Genomic DNA, 17,336 nt, shown 5'->3' with positions numbered 1-17,336 from the left:
AGTATGGTGCATAATGTCTTGCTTACTGAAGTGAGACTTAGCATTTTAGTGAAAGAATATTTATTATTTATTTGATTGTTTTTTGTGGCATTGGTGCCTTCCAGGGAAGGCTGCATGTTTCTGTTGGGGGTGGCGGATAGAATTTCTCCCACTCATCTTTCTTTCCCTACTCTGTATATCTGAGCAGCATGACCCTTAAATTGGGGTAAAAAAATCACCTGGAGTATCACATTCCCAACCATCTGAGAAAGCCATGGCTCTGCTTGGGTTTCCAAACAGCATTTGTAAAGCTAATGTGATTGTTGCTGTGAAGCATCCTCTGCAAAGAAAGTTGAAGGAACAAAAGGGGAGGAATTTCACACGTGTATGGAATGACTATGGATTGAACAGATACGCCCCAGAGGATGTGCTGAGAAAAACGCAGCTAGAATTAAAGACAGCATGAAAAGGGGCATGCAGGGTCCTTGAGGACAGATTTCTTGGGTTTGAAGAATTTTGCAGGAATTTAACTGTTTCCACCCAGTGCTGGAATGCATTTGTGACCTTTCTAGATAGAGCCTTTCCTGACTACCTAGCTCTGAACTCTTGTAACATGGATTGTCCAACCACCCATTGGACATTGATTGTACATTGACTTGTGTGCATGTGTGTGTGTGTATGTTTGTGTGTGTGTTTGCCTTCTCCATTAGAATGTCAGTCTTTGAACACAGGGATTGTACCTTAGACAGCTTTTCTCCCTCTCAACACTTGGCACAGTGTCCTGACGTGTTCAACAAGCAGCTCTTACTTGACTGACCTCAACAAAAATTGATGTCTGGCCCTGTCCTTGTATTGGTTTGCTAGGGCTGCTGTAACAAAGTACTGCAAACTTGGTGACTTAAACAAAAGACATTTATTGTCTCACAGTTCTGGAGGCTGGAAGTCTGTGACAATTAGAGACATTCCCAACCAGGCAAGAGCTCAAAAATTCTCTTCTTTAAACCATTACTTGAAGACTACCTCCACCTTGTAGAAAGGGGAATCCAAGAACTCAAGAATGGAGAATTTGTGATATTCCAGACACCCTTCTCACAGTTCACCTTTTAACTACTATGCTCTCACCTGGAGTTTTTTTAAATCAGATTTCTCATGTTTCATATTTTTGGACTTGTTATTCAAAGAATGACTTCCATAAGGCATTCCTAATTTGAGCAGGTTGGGATAGTAAAAAAAATGGCTAACATAGGTCAAACGCTCACTAGAAGTTAGGCACTGTGCAGTATCTCATTCAATTCTCACGATAATCTATTGAGGTAGGTACTATTATTATTCTGAAAGAGGAAACTGAATCACAGAGATGTTAACATTCCCAAGATGGCATAGCTTGGAAGGGGCTGAGTGGATTCAGAACCTTCAGCCTGGCTCCAGAGTTCTTTCTCTTAATCACCATGCTTGCCCTTTATAATCCTTCAAGGGAATTCCCAAATGTAAGCCTCAGTTTACACTCTCTCATTCCATCATGGGCCATTAAGAATGAGGACTGTATTGGGGATCAGAAGATACTGCCGGATGTTTTCCCCCTCACCTTATCTACAACTTTTTAATACAACAAAAGAATGTTATAAAGCTCTTTTAGACTTTAGGTCAAACGATGCAAGTGAGGTGTGTGTTTTCTTTTGCCAGCCTCAATGTGCACTTACCAGTGGCCCAGCAAGAACCAAGGGAGACAGTGCCATCCTTTAAAATGGATCTCTCACTGAAAACTCCACAGGGAGATGTTCTAGGACTTCCGCCTGGGCAGGCGGCAGAGGAAGGGAGGTTGGGCATGGACGGGTTTGGGTGGTGTTGGTCAGGACTCCAAATGACAGTTCTCAAAGCAATGTGGTGAATTTGACCTATCTCTGGGCTCACACCCAACATTAAAGTAGGTCCAATCTGGTGGATAGACAATGCCAGCAGGTGACTGCAGGCAGGGGTGACATTGGAGGCAGGATAATGGCAGAATCTTCGGTCCTGTGGTTAATGAATCAGAGTAGGAGCTCATCTGGTGGTAGAAGCTGTGGACATAGGGGTCCAGCTCCCAGTGAGAGAGGCTTGGAAGGATAGCCGAGGGGAAATAATACATATTGAGCACCTATTGGATCTTCAAAAAAGCCCTGTGAGGACTTATTATTATTCTCTTTTCAAAGCTGGGGCTTAGATGTCACCTAATTCACCCTTGTGCTCACAGCTAGCAAAGGATGGACCTAGAATTTGAATCCAGAGCTGCCTCATCCAAAAGCCTGAACTCTTCCACTGCACACCATTGTCTGTCAGGTTACACCGGGGGAAGCAAGTGGAGCTGAGGTTGCAGGTCCTCAGTGTCTACAGATGAGTGGGGTTGGGGGAAGGAAGAGGCTGATACTGTTAATGTAGATGGAATCTCCACATGCGTGTACAGTCACTAATGTGCTGACCACGGATGTGTGTTGGCCAGGCAACTGAAGTGATGGATGTAAGTGGGGTTCAAGTGGAGATCAAGTCAGTGTTATCCCAAAAGGAGATTTCCTACTTGAACTTGAAGACCAAGTGCCATGGTGGTCTCCATTAAATAATAATAGTTTCCTTTCTGGTTAATATTAAGCTCACTCTGGAAATAAATACCAGATGGAGTACACAAAAAGTCACCCTGGCTTTCTCCCTATGTGTTTCTGGTGCATTTCATTTCCTGTGAGTCTAGATGTGGAACTCTCATGGTCCGAGGGCTGAGAAGGGGGATCAGGAGCATGGATCATGTATCCTGCAGAAAGGCAGTGTCCATATTCAAAAATGCTCACGAGGGAATTGTTGTTGATGATGTTGACCGTGAGCATTTCATCATGCTCCTGGGCTGAGTTTTTAGTGCGTTAATCCTGAGTTCTTCAGGCCCTGGGGATGTTATAATTTAAAGAAATTAAAAGTGGGTATATGCTTTGATTTATACTTTTTTTATTGCCTCATATTCAATTATACTGAACTCCATTTGCATGGCAGCAGCATTTGCTACATGAAGTTTCTCTCGAATTGGAAATTTTTTCCAACACTATCCTTTCTAATCAAGCAGTAGGCATTTATTATACACCTATTTCTTATGTGATAGGCTCTGGGCAGACCAGAAGCACAAAAAACAAGGTCCTAATCTCACATATCTTATGCTGTAACTAGGAGTAGAAGTCATCGATATGGGGAAGTTAAATATCAATAGAAGAGATAAGCAATAGTTCCACATAGTGGTTTTAGAGATGTCTACGAAGCAGTAATGAATGCTACAAGCAACGTATGCTGCAGGAATTCAGAGCAGAGGGAGGTGCAACTGTGAGTTGGGCTGTCCTGGGAAGACATCAACCTGGAAAATGGGGTAGAGAGAAGGCCAAACTTGAGTGAAGTGATGACTGTCTTCCCCACACTCTAGATTTCCCTGGAGGATTTTGAACTTGGAGAATTTGCACTGACTTTAATATGGAGAAACACTTTAGGATGATTATTTTTGCCATCCCCTCAGCTGTTCATGGATTTTTTTTCCTGAAGTAAAGTCCCGAGGAGCTTGAGGTTTCATGGGTGATTAGTTCACCTTTACGTGGGTTCTCTTTGGATCCAGTGGTGCCTCCAGTGGAGGAGCCTATGGTAGCTATTAGATCTCTGCTCTGAGTTCTTCACTCCGCCAGTCAGTTGTAAGCATGTGACGCTCTTTCCATCCACTTGGGATGTGGCTCTCAAGAAAGCGGAGGTGGAAGAGGGGCTGTGAGAGCAGGCAGGTCTGGCAAGGCCTCCACTTAATGACAAACTGACAGGGTGTCTAGAAATACGCTAATTTTATAACGAGCCTGTTTTGATGCTATTATTTATGTTTCCCTATGATAGGAACAACAGTATTTTAATAATCTACATAGCATTTAATTATAATTCAGTTATCTGATGTAAGCAATTTCAGTGCCTTTTAATATAACAAATCCCCAATATGGAATATCTAACTAATAAGAGATGACAGGTGGTTGTTACTCTGTGAACCTCACCATCTTTCACTAGCACTTGCTATGTTAAGTTAAAGAAACCATCCTTCAATGTGGGAAACTTCCTAGGTGGACCTCAGGGGAAATGCAGGCTTTGAGTTTCCTAGGACCAGACAAATGGTGATATCTTTGGCATAAATATGAAGCTACCAGAGACAGCTGCTTGCTGTGTGTGATTCGAGGCTCTTGAGTGTCAGTACCTAATTATCAAGGCTGGAAAGCTCAGGTTAGTATAGAGCAATGATGAAGTCAAAATCATGGGTTCTGCTCTCTGCAGGTTTAGTCTTACTTTTTATTCTTGATCCTGAATAGTCATTTTTTTAAGTGGGTAAGATTAGTCAAAAGGTAAGAACGGATAGATTGTTTTGACTCCTTGACCACTACTGGAAAAAATAGTTCAAAAGAAATAGGCATTGGCAACTGCTCAATAAAAGTCACTATGTTTTTAAAGAAAGTATTTCATATTATGAGGGGAGGTCTTTAAAAAAAATTATGTGGTATTTGTGAACAAAAGGATGCAGAACATCTATTTTGGCAGCAAGAACGATGTCTGCTGCCGGTTTTCTGTGTGTGTAACCATCAATCCCACATTTGCTTAACCCCATTTGGGCATAGAATCTCCGAAGCCCGCTCCCACTCCCATCTTCCTTGGAAGTATACAGCCTTATTTGGGATTGATAGGAAAACATTGACAAGAGGAAACTCAGGAGAGCCTCAAATATTTGTGCCCCAAGTAAAAGCCTGTGGGCTTACTTGGCATCTTGGAGACCCATAAATGGAAATTGTACTTTGTGGAATATCTGGATGACCTCAAAGCTTAATTATAATGGGACAATATCACTCAAAGTTTGAAAGAAAATTGGAGTGGAAACAGGGTCTATGGATCAGAAACCTGGACATTAGATCAATACTTTTCATGCTTTTGCCATGGGAAGCCAACTGGAGTCCTAGGTCTTTATGGCCAAACCATAGCAAGGCAGTGATGAAAACCAGTGGGGTTGGAGAGTTTGCCTTCTAAGATCCCATTCAGCTATATGATTGGATGAATCTGTGATACATAAAGTACATTTGGGGAGAAACTTTTCATTTCCCTACTTTTCATGTTTTCATTAACTAAATGTTTTACTAACATTTTTCTAGTTCTTACCCCACACATTTTACCATTCTTTCTGGCCCAGCCCGTGTTCTCAACTTTCTCGATATCATTGATGCTCATGCTGTTGATTTTTCTTAGAATCCTTGCTTATCTGCTTCTGAATGGCCCACCCTTACTCATCTTTCAAGGCACAAAACAAATAAAATCTTCACTGTTTCTCTAGATCATTTGATTTGTGCTTGTCATGGAGCCTAAGTTAGGACACATTCTGTATTCCTGTTACTTTCCTACAAACCCCTTCCTGATTCAACTTTTCAACTCACACAGTTTCTTGAATATTCTAAATGATAAATAAAATTTTTTGAATGAATAAATGATCATAGGATAAAGACTTATTTGGATCTGTGAGAAGCCTGAGCTTCAGAAATTTATTTCAAATTATAGAGACCCTATGAGTCTTCTTTAATGATGGCATGTACCTAAGCCCTTAAAAATATTTATTCTCTGAAGTAGGTTAAACATTTCTTCCCAAATCCCTTCCCTCCAAATTTGTTTCTTTGACTCAGTAAACATTTCTGTACAGATACTAAAAATATTTTAGAGAAATTTTCATCGAGATAATAAGAAACCAAGAGTGTGAGTTAATAAAGGTCTTATTTACCTCTGCCCAATATATCCTGAAGTCATTTAGATTTTTCCTCCAGAGTATACATTAAATACAATGCTTTCTCTCTATTTGCATTGCCACCACCCTAGTTTAACCCATTAAAGAATATCCCTTCCCTGGTCTTCTGCTCTTGCATTTTAATTGGTCTCCCAAAAATTCATACCATTCTCCCATTTACTCCCTAGGCTTCAGTAACATTGTTTTAACTCTTAAACAAAACAAAATAATGCAAAACAAAAATTAAATCAAAACAAATCATTCTCTAAAACCTCAGGGGACTCTGACCGCACCTTCTGCTTGTCCCTCCTAGCCCTTCCTATACATTTATATCGTGGCTTTTTGTTTAATGCCAGTCTTTCCGTTAAATCAAGTTTCCACGAGGGCAGAGACTGCCTGCTTTGCTCTGCACAGTGAAACCAGCAATAAAACATTGACTGACTAAATGTAGGTTGCTCAAATAATATTTTATTGATACAAAGAATATAGACTCCATCTGTGGGTCTTAGTTTTTCCTCTTGTGGGAGAGAATTAAGAGTCTTTCTTCTTCCTCATGACAGCTGTTCAGAGGTTTGAAGGCTGCCTTCATTCACCACCGTATCTGCTCCACGTTTGTAGGTCTACAGGTATTCACTCCTGGGCCTCTCTGGAATACTTTTTGAGTCGCTTCACTATTCTGGCTCCTATCTTTATACTCTAGTTTGTGGTTTTCTATTTAAAGGTAATGCCTGGAGCTGAATGTGATATGCCACCTGTGGTTTGACTGGTGGACGCTTGAGCAGGACCAAATCTTCTTCGGCTGTTATACCTCCATCAGCACAGCCTAAGTCTGCATCAATCCCTCTGCAAGTTCATAAGCTTGCTGCTGGCTCTTGAGCCCACAATCAATAAAAACTCCAAAATTTCTTTATTCAATATGCTCCTAAGAGGCACTGTTGGTGTTCTGAACTCTTTTCCAGAACTTTGCATCTATTCCTATAAGATATAATCATTTTACTAAGCTAATTCCTAATTCTCTCACTCTTCAATATCATTATCTTTCTTGGATTCATATTATCTGCAAAATCTAGATCTTCATTCACTTAACAACTTTTTGTTGAATACCTACTATCTGCTAAACTATGTATGAAATGTGACACTTGATAAGATGGTCATAATACCAACTTTCATGGAGCATATATTCTAGTCACTGACAAGACTTTTCAATGCCTCAGCAATGAAGACACAATGTTGTGTCAGTCATTTGGAATCCCTTCTGGGTACCTACCAATTAATTAAGCAGTATTTTCTAGATATGTTTTTTCAACCAATTAATAACCCATCTAATATATTGTCATTTGGTTCATTATCAGTATACTACCAACACAGAAGAATATGATTAGAGATTCATGTTAGGCATTATTGGATTGCAAGTGATAGAAAACTTATTGAAAGTGGCTTAGGTAAAAATAGACTTATAATGACACAAAGAGTCTCATATAACTTAATTACTGGAAATATTACTGGGCCCCATGGAATTGGAAAGTCATTAGTCAGCTACTTTTTCCATTTCTCTCTCTAGGGTCCACACATCTCTTCCATTCATCTTACTGTAGGTCAACTGCCTCTGTGAGACTCTTAGTTTCACCTCCTTTTAACTTTAATTTTCTGTGGTAGCAATCTGGGCACTATTTCTATATGGACATACTGTTTCAGGATCCAGTATCATCTGCCTGATTTTCCTTTCTTTCTTTTTTCTCTTTTATTAGTTCAAATCCTAGAAGGAGAGAATTGGATTGGTCACTGGCTGACGGCAGATTGATTCCTCTTGGTCAAGCTTGGTTTATTGAATGCAAGTGAGGAGCAGGGAGAGTGGAATCACTTTGTAAGAGTATCTGTGTCTTAACAGGGCTGATTTCACTGATGAAACTAGAAAAGGAAATTGATATGGCAGGCGTGTAGTCTAGCATGCCACTCTGACAAGAGCATCATCATAATTTCTCTGAAATCTAGACATAGTCTGTCTTCCAAATCCCCTGATGAACTAATTTAATAATTTTATCAAAAGAAATGAGATTAATTTGGCAGGACTTGTTCTTGGGAAAGTTGTGTCTCAGATTTTATCACATTTTCTAACAGACCACAAAACATTGCTTTAACAATCATTTTAGAATCTTGCCCAAGATCATCCTTAGATCATAGATTTATGCTATGCAGAACTAAAATCGAAATCAATATTTGCACATCTCGAGTAACTATGATTCTCGATACACAGATGATGGTTTAACAATCTCATTTTCAAGTATTTTTTAGTACATGGGTGTAGTGGACACAGAGATACGCTGTCCTGACCCCTCTTTGAAGAAGGACTTGTTGCCCCACCTACTGATAGTGCTGTCAACAGACAGCTTTCAGCTCTCAGCTCCTGCAGGAATTGTCTTTGCTTCAGAGAATGGACTAGCCCTAGGTCGTGCCCTTCCTGGTGGCCGACATCCAGTGACGGATCAAGGTGAAGGTACACAGACTCTGCCTTTTTAGCCCAACACGAGACAACTCTGATGGGCAATTTTAGCTCCAGCGGTCTCTGAACCATTGGCGGAGGCTGTCAGGCCTACTCACAGTTTGATTTCTCCTTCTACCCAATCCTGATTCCCTTCCCTTCCTTCCATAGATGCTGATGCCAAGGGTGCTTCTTAATAAAAATTCCACACATGAACCTCAGAGACTCACTTCAGAGTCTGTTTCACCAAGAACCCAGCCTATGACAATGGCAGAACTTACTGTCATATTCTTGGCTGACATTTAATCATCTGCTGCCATTTTGACATCTCTTGAATTGTTGTCTTGTAGTATATGTAATTTCCTGTGTTCAATTTGTCTTCTTAACCTGAGTATAAACTCTTTCAGGGAAACATTTCACATACTATACTTCTTTGTGCCCTTGCTGCATTCTTATCCAAGTCTCTTCTCATTGAGACCATCTTTGGCTGCTATAAAATTGCATTGCATGCCTCCCAACCCCTGCCACTCCCTATCCCCTTCTCCTGATTTATATTTTCTTCATAGCACTTTTCACCTGCTAATATATCATATAGTTTGCTTATTTATTTTAAAAATTATGTCTCTCCCCATTAGAATGCAATCTCTATGAAGGCAGGATTTTTTCTGTTTTGTTTGCTGCTGTAACCTCAGTGTGAAGAACAGGACCTGACTCACGGTAGACACTCAGTCACTATTTGTTAAATCAAATCGGATTAAATTAGGAAAACCTTCCATCACAGTGTAGTAAAAGTCTCCTGTATCAGGTAGTGTCCTGGAAAGAAATAGATGACACATCCAAACTGGATATGTGAGGAGAGTTCAGTCAAGGAAATATTTACAAATTTTGGGAAGAGTTTTGGGAAGTCGAAGAGGGATACTGTGGTACTTTGAGGCTAGCAACCGTAGGGAGCCATCACCAGCCCTAGACCTGAAGGTTCAAGCAGAGGAGCAGCTAAGGGGAACCCAGAGAGAGAAGCTATGAGAAGAGGGCCTTCTCATAGGAATTCCTACCTATAGCAGAGGGAGGCATCTAACTTGCAGTGCTTGGCAGGAATGGAACTAGGGCAGTAAACACACTGACCTCACTTTCTTCCCACCCTTTGTCTCCTCCTGGAACCTCCTATTGGCCAAACTCCCATTGCCAGCACACAAGGGAGCCCATTCATTCAGTCCTCATGAGTCAACCTCCCAAAGCAGAGAGCAGGGTGGGAAAGGGTGGAGAATGGATATGGAGAGGCTAATAAGAAATAGCTGGAATATATCTTAAAGCAAATGAGTTGCTGCCATTTGGTCACACAGTTGCCCATTGGATGTGGGGAGATCCAGTTAAATGGAATAGAAAGGGAAGCTGCTGTGGTGTGATTGAGAGAGAGACAACTTGGAGGGTTATGTGGATGTCGAGGAGTAGAGAGTGGAGGGAGGCAGAAATCTTCCTTGCTCAAGAACGGAGAAGGTGAGTTTCTGAGAGCGGAAGTCAGAGTTGGAGAGAGGTTCATCCATGAGTAAAGCCTCATTTCAAGCTGAGATGCTGATGATTTTCGTGCATGTAAAAATTCCTTGGACATCAATGGCAACCTACCCTGGTGGGAGGAATCTTTAGAAAGCTGCACAAACAGTAAGACCCTGCACCCCAATACATTAGAAACAGCAGTGCAGAAGCTGGGTGGTATCCTGAAGAAGAATGTTGTTTATGGTGTATGTCTAACAACTGCTCTCTCCTCCATCGTTGAAGAGATTAAGATTGGTTTGGGGAGTGAATCTGTATGTTACATGCATCTAGAAGAGGATGAGACACTATTTCAGCTCTGATTCCTAGACTGAATGTGGCTTCTCAGAAATTTCCTCTACATTAGTATTCAAGCCACTCTGAGAAGATTCCAAGATTGTGGGGAATGACAAGAGGGTTCAGCTTCCAGGATTCTAGCTGTTGTTGACAGTTTTAAGCTGCAACTGTGGGTGCCATTCTGGTGCCCCAATTTCCTGCCTACTGGGAGTGCCCTGCAGTGTCATCACTCTCCCTTAGCCCCAGCCACCTGCCAGTTGGCATTCAGCAGTACATTGGGGTCAGAGTGGTCCACCTTCCTTCTGGGTGAAAGAAGAGGGCTGCAGAAAGTCCTGGGAGCCACCCCTAGTGCCAGACAGGTGAACAGAACTGGCAGAGTGGAAACAAGCTGAGAACTAATGCAAATGTGGGTGTGTGAGATGGGTTGCAGAGGGCCAGGGAAATGACACTCTTCATCTCTGCTTGGTCGAGGAGTTGCTGTTCCTTTTGAACCTGGGGCAGAGTGGCAGGAGCAGCTGTGCAGAAAAGCCTCTGTCAACCCCAGGCTAAGAGTAGGGGCTCAGATGGAGTAGGGAAGTACTTCTTCTATAGTGGAAAACTGCACAGCACCCATCAACAATGTGTAAAGGCAAGAGAGAGCACATGCTTCATGCAATAAAAAGGAGAACACGAGGAGGAACAAAACTCTGAGTAAAAACAGAGTTTGTTTAAGGCATGATGACAATCACCCAGATGGTGGCTGAGAAAGGGGAGAGTTGTGGAAGACAGGATGCCACTATGACATTGCAAACAGCAGTGAGGTCCTCCAGGTGGGAGAAACCTGGAAAGCAGATGGGATAGGTTCCCTAACTATAAGATAAAGTCCAAACAGTGTAGCATTTCCATGGCTTCCACATGACTCATCTCAGCTGATGACTCCCAACTCATACTGATGGAAACTGATGATTTCCATTCCAGATCTTAATCCTGAGATTTCAGACTTGTGTTTTTTATTCGACAGGACATTAGCATCTGGATGCCCAGCAAGTATGTCAGATTCAACCCATCCAAAATGGAAAGCAACATTCTCATGCCCACAGTCACCATCTTCCTTCATTTCTTTCAATTTTATTACATTCCCTCAGGTTATTTAAACCAGATCCCTGACCACTACCATTATATCCTTCCTTTTCCTTCCTCTGTCCAATCCACCACCAGGCCCAGTTGACTAGAGTAGTCTCTCTTCTCTTCAACCCTATTTTCACATCTTTGGTCTAGATCTTCTTCACTTCTTATCTGAGTCATGGCATTCTATACCAAGAGTTCTGTTCTCCATGAGTCCAATTTCTATGCTGCAATCAGAGTGATCTTTTTGAAACTTAGAGCAGATTATGTTGCTTCCCTACTTAAAATTTTCCTTCCCTGCTTCAGGATATAATTAAAATTACCCAGCATGGCTCATCAGCATTAGTTGAAACATTACTTCCTTGGAGAAGCCTCCCCTGATCTCTAGAGTTGGCTAGGCTCCCCCACCTATACATTCAGATACCTCCCTGTGACAGAGCCAGACATATGACTTCCAAGTGGTATTCCCTTTTATTGAATAGAGTTTCAGCTGGTAAGTGGCTCTCCACTCAGGAACTTCATTTCCCACCTCCTCGCATCCAGATGAAACAATATGGTTCATTCCCACCAACGGAACAAGAGCTCAAGTGATGTATATCACATCCAGAAGTGGTTAAGTGTCAGATATATTATCTTCCAGGCTGTTCCTTTCCCCTCACTGACCAGCTGAATGAAGATAATTTAGAAAAATACTTTGGGGAGGGCCTGGAGGGTAGATAGAGGCAGAAGAAGGAAAAATATGACTCCTTGATTCAGCATTGGGAAGGAGAGCTGCCAGATCTGGAGCTGTAGTGTGAGTAAGAAATAAACATTTTTTTGTGATAAGCCATTGAAATTTGGGGATTGTTTGTTACATCAGCTAGTGTAAATTGCACTGAATAATACATTCATCTACTTCCTTATCAGTTATGATGGAATCTTTGTGTTCCTGCTTTTTCTTAAAAAAAAATGACCTATCCACTAGATTAAATTTTGAGAGGACAGGGGCAGCGTCTTTCTTGCTTATAACAATATTCATAGTATGGCACATAACTGTCTTATCTCTAGGTAATAATGGCTCACATATATAGCTCTTACCCATACACCAGATTCTATTGTAAGCAATTTACTTATATTAACTTAATAAATAGATGCCCTATAAATATTTTTGTGTAAATAAATACATGAGTAAATGCATAATTTTGGCCCCTGCCTGTTTCTCCATCATTATTTCTAACCTCTCCCCTATACATTTTATTTGGACCACATCTTCCCTGGCCCACTTGCCTTTGCCTGGCCAAGATCTACTCATCCTTTAAGACTTAGCTCATGTGTCTCCTGAGGTCCTCTCTGATACATACAAGTTTATTGGATGGCCTCCTCTGTGTGTGTTCTCACAGTCCCCTGAGCAGCCTGTCATGGTACTTATTTCAATGCTAGGTGATTGTTTTCTCCTTATTGCCCTCTATAGAGGCTGAGATCCTTGCCGACACTGAGAAGTTCTTTCATCTTTGTACCCCTAGTGTCCAGCATAGTACCTAACCTATTGGTGCTCCATGAATGTGCTTGGATGGATAAATGATGAGATAGGTTCTCCACAGTGGGACCACAGCTGACCTTTCAAGCTAGGTGTTTTTCTACTCTACCTTCCCAAACTCTCAATTCCAGCTCAGTTGATTACCCTTTTCATAATATGCTCTGTGCTTGGTTCATTGCATGGGTAGAGAATGGGCTGATGCTGTTACAAAGATATCCCCAAATACAGCATCTCAAAGAATTTTGAAGTTTCTTTCCATGATATTAAGGTGGGAAGAGTGTCTGCTCCATGAGGTCCAAGGACCAGGTCCTTCTACCTTGTGCTCTGTTATTCCTTTTGGGGATTGTTCTCATTAACATGATTATAACGGGCTCATATGGCCATAGCTAACCTTAAGGAAATCTGGGAAATAGAATATCGTTAGGCAAACAAGACCCAGCTAAACCTCTTCAAAGAAAGAAGAGGAGAATTTTCCTGGTGAACACTGAGAGACTTTGGTCTGCTCACCTTCCATCCGCTAAAATCCTATTCCCTCAGTTCCTCTCTGATGCTTCCCCCACCGCTGTCATTACTGCTTTCTACAAATGACGGGGTTTTGGACTGGACCACTCCCTTGGCACTTGAACTCCCCTTCACCTTTGGCTATCTTTTTCTGAATCTTGTCTCCTCCTCTGAAGCATAATTTCCTCGAGGGCAGGAGCTTAAACACTTGAAGAAGTATAGAGTAGTAGAAAGAGCACAGGCTTTTGTGTCAAGCTGAACTTGGTTCAGAGAGGCTCTGCCACTTGCTAGCTTTGACGTCTTGAGCCGTGCGGGTCGCTTCATCTCTCTTAGCTCTAGTTGTCAGAAAGGGACAATAATTCCTCCATGGTTATAGTGATGAGAGCCTACACAAAAGCCTAGATGGAATTGGCGCTCACTGAATAGTATCTATTATTATGATGATCCTGAGGGTGATATTTTGTTTCTTCTATGGTGTCAGAATATGTCAAACATTATAGACACTTAATAAACATTCGCACAAATTTTCCAATGAAAAGTTCCACCAGTGAAATTGCATCCTGAGAGGGCTAAGAATTTCTAGACTGGGCTAATAATTAGGTCCTCTCTTGGCTCTAGAACATTGCTTTTACTACTTGAAGAAATGTGGGATTGAGTTTCCTGGAGCTGGGGACAAGGGACACAAGCTTCTGATGAAGTGAACTGCAGCCTCTTACCTCTCCATCTTTCCCTTCTTTTTCTAGCATCCAGATACTTCTAACAAGAGTCAAATGAAGGTCATGGTGCTATGGTTGTGAAGGGAGAAAGTAGTATCACCCAGTGCTGGTTAATTGACATAAGTCAGGCCATTCATTTGCTGGATATTTACTGTGTATCTTTTGAAGTTAGTATGAGAATAAAATAAGGTAATACATGTGATATGCTTAGGAAATTGCATGGAAAATTTTAAATGTTTAGTATTAACAGTTATTAGTAGCAGAATAGCAATTAATTACCTTTTCTATAAAATACTACTGTGGGTGCAGTGGATGTTATAGAAGTGTGTATCCACAACATTCACATACTGATAAGAATCTCAAAGTTCTGAGATCTTCCAGCTTTGATCCTTAGTCAAATCTGACTGATTTGTTGTACTTACAGATGTCCACTGGCCAGTTACTAATATGGTTCTATGCTCCATAGAAGCTAGCTTCTGCCCGTCCCATTCCAAAGAAAAATGTGAAGATCAGATGAGATGGTATCTACTAAAGTGCCCTGGTAACTGTGGGGTGCTGCACAATACTGCTGAGTGGATGTGGGCACTGTCCAGCTATGTGCCCTGAGTGGAGGATGCTGCCTTTGCAGTAGCTCTCCAGCCTGCCAGAAACTAATGTGCAATCTTCGCATCTTTCAAAGACTGCCTGCCCTTTTGAGCTGTTCCATTCATTGCTATTTCTTGAGTAGTACAGCCTTGTATCTGATTTTGCTTATAAAACAGAGATGGTTGGTTTCCTCTGAGCTCAATGAATGGTGAATTCTTTTAGTCTTAAGTCATCTGCTTTCCTCTCAGCTCAGGTAGTCTCATGACCCATAAGTACCTTTAATATCTTTCCTAAAGTCCTTTAATTGCATCTTTATAATATGTTTTCAAATTATGAAAACCACACAGTACATAATTATACCCCCACCCCCAAAAAGAAAGCAAAGGGCTAATGTATTACAAATGAAAATGTTTTATTTAAGAACCAAAGGCTTTTAAAATCTGATCTGGAAAGTTAAGCCTGTGCTTAGTAATGGAGACTTGTATAGCGCATCTTCGAGTGGAGCAATCACCAATTCCACACCTAAGAGGAAATCAGCTTCGGCCTGTGTTACCTGGAAAACTGAACAACAAGCGGGAGCTTGGGACATGGATTATTCAGGTAATTACCTACTTTCTGACATCATTCCGTGCTCTCTGGACCTGAGCTTTCAACCTTTAGTGATTTTTTTTTTCCCCCAGTTCTAAAACTTGAACAAATTCATCCATTTGGATTTTTTTTCTTTTTGATTCAGATATTTGCTTCCAGCCTGAGAAATTGCATGCCACCTTGCTGCCAGGAGCACCTTTCCACAGCTGTGTTATCAACGCCTGGGAATGAAAGAAGAGAGGATTAATTCAAAGATTGCAATACTATTCCTCCCAGGGCCAAGGCAGTCCTGCGTGGTTGAGATGACAGTCTCTCACATTTACAGTTTAGGTCTTGAGCCCACCAAGCTAGCAGTGGATCCAACTTTTTCTACCTTCCACATGGATGATGGTGTTTAAAGACATGGATGGCTATTTAATGATGACATCTATTATTAATTAAATTATTCTGTACTAGAAAGCATTCTGATTTTCTTTATAACTTTATTTTTGGATCAAACGTAGATGACTGGTAAATGTGCCTTGTAATTATATAGCATATTCTTGTCATCTGAGTTTTATGTCACAAGGTGATGATTCTTCCCAAGGGTTCCTGCTTCGCAGACAACAAAATTGTTTTGATTTTGTGAGTAAGCACGTAGAGTAGGGCAATCGATAGGAGTGTTTTGGATACTGCCCTGAAAGGAGCTCCCATGAGAGGCAAATGAGGAGGATGGTGAGGGCAGGGAAATGAGCCTGTGTCCCCTGGAGATGGGCGGAGTGCACTTTATGGAGGCTTAAGCAGCTTACCATCCATCAACTGGGTGGGCAGAGCAGGGGAGGAGGAGGCACGAGGAGAGGGCGTGAACCCTACTGCAGAGGTAAAACAGCATGGATGGGGGCAAGGATAGCAGCTTAGTCTCTTGCCCTTTTCCAGCTGTTGATTAGGACCAGTTTCATGTAGCAAGGACAGCAAAACTGACTTCTTTAGAAAGCTTGTTCATGGTGAGGTCAGGACTGCAGTCCAGCTCTACTGACAGCTTCTTGACTTGAGTGATGTCGACCATACACCACTGCCTGGTAGGTCAGCGTCACTGTTTAACAGAGAAAATTAGCAGATCTAATTCCAAAAGGTTCTCAAGAGGCAACGAATCTTTTACCTAATCCTACAAGGTAAACCAACTCTTCCAAAACAAACTCACTCATTCATTCATTCAACATGTATTTATTGAGCATCTACTATATACCAGTCACTGCCAGGGATACTGGAAATAGCTGTGGACATAAACAATTCAAGTCCCTGTCCTTGTGGAGATTATATTCTTCTGGAGAAACATAAATAATAGACAAGTAGGCAAATATGTCAATGAAATGATTTGACATAGAAGACCATGAAGAAAATAAAAAATACAAGAGTAATGGTTTGAAGTGGGTGGGAAATAGCAGATGAATATAGTAGCAGAGAGTGGAAAATAATTTAAGGATTTCCATTTAATAATAAGTAAATGTTACCTTCTAGCAAATAAATTATAAAGATCTACTGAAAAGAAGCCATTCAATGTAAGACAGTAAGCTCAGGAGATGGAAACATCATTTAAGAAACCTAAAGATTGCTTTTCAGAATACTACTACTTTTCTACTGTTTTAAAAAATTACCACTTTCATTGTAGAACTAGCACATTTATTGAATATAATTCTACCATATAGAAGATCATGGTGAAGAAAATAAAAATACTATGATGAAAACCACTTCTGAAATTTTGGTAGTTTATCTTTTGACTTTTTCCATGCATACGAAGATATGATTTTTACATATGCTGCTTTGAAACTGAATGTTTTAGCTAGTAGCATATCATAAACATCTTTTGATGTTAATTAATGTGTCACTGCTTATTGCTGTTGGGTGATATTTCATTGCAAAAGTGTACCAAAATTTATGAAATCAATTCCCTGTTTTTGAACATTTGTTTCAAGTTGTTCACTCTTATAACCCATGCTCAATGAACATCGTTGTATCTATGTCTTTGCATGTTTGTTTAATAATTTCCTTAGAGAAAATTCCTAAGAGTGGAACTGTTAGGTCAGACAGTCTGCAGTTTTATAGACTTTTAATTATATTACACACATTTTTATGAGAGAGGCTTTATGAATTTACACCAGCAGTTGATAAGTGCTCTTTTCCCCACATATTGGCCAATTCAGAGTAATCAGAAATACAGTAATAGATGAAAAATGACAAACTGTTGTTTTGACTTGTATTTATTTTATTGCTGGTGAG

General features: G+C 40.9%; 1 long non-coding RNA gene across 1 annotated transcript; it reads left to right on the top strand.

Annotated features, from left to right (window-relative positions):
- The first annotated feature begins 9,494 nt into the window (after positions 1-9,494).
- Positions 9,495-15,539, top strand: LOC138925417 (uncharacterized). Its single transcript, XR_011441540.1, has 3 exons — positions 9,495-9,902; positions 13,935-15,092; positions 15,226-15,539. It is a non-coding gene; the product is annotated as an uncharacterized lncRNA (long non-coding RNA).
- The last annotated feature ends 1,797 nt before the right edge of the window (positions 15,540-17,336 follow it).

This window comes from Equus caballus, chromosome 8 (assembly GCF_041296265.1).
Source record: "Equus caballus isolate H_3958 breed thoroughbred chromosome 8, TB-T2T, whole genome shotgun sequence".
Taxonomy (NCBI): domain Eukaryota; kingdom Metazoa; phylum Chordata; class Mammalia; order Perissodactyla; family Equidae; genus Equus; species Equus caballus.
Note: the sequence above shows the minus strand (reverse complement) of the source record. Positions and strands in the feature narration are given on the sequence as shown.